This window comes from Gavialis gangeticus, unplaced genomic scaffold, assembly GCF_001723915.1.
Source record: "Gavialis gangeticus isolate Ggan-Ray unplaced genomic scaffold, GavGan_comp1, whole genome shotgun sequence".
Lineage (NCBI taxonomy): Eukaryota > Metazoa > Chordata > Crocodylia > Gavialidae > Gavialis > Gavialis gangeticus.
The window spans coordinates 45504535-45504819 of record NW_017729000.1 but is presented as its reverse complement, the minus strand read 5'-3'; positions in this window follow the sequence as shown (position 1 = coordinate 45504819).

Below are 285 nucleotides of genomic sequence, written 5' to 3'. Positions count from 1 at the left end.
TTGAGTATTTAGTGCAAGCAGAAAAGCAGGATAGAAATATTTTAAATAAATAAATAAATAAATAATAGACCAGAGTTATAGTCATAATTTTTTAAATTATAATGTTTTAAAACAATATAGATGCTAGTCTATACTGTGTGTTGTTTAACATATTAATTTGTTTACTTACATAGGATACCTGAAGTAGACTTTTCTCAGATGATGTTCCACTACTCAGCTGTATTAGCTTTCTGTATATGGCTTGTACTCTTTCAGGACAGTTTACGTGTTACTAAATGTTTCTTC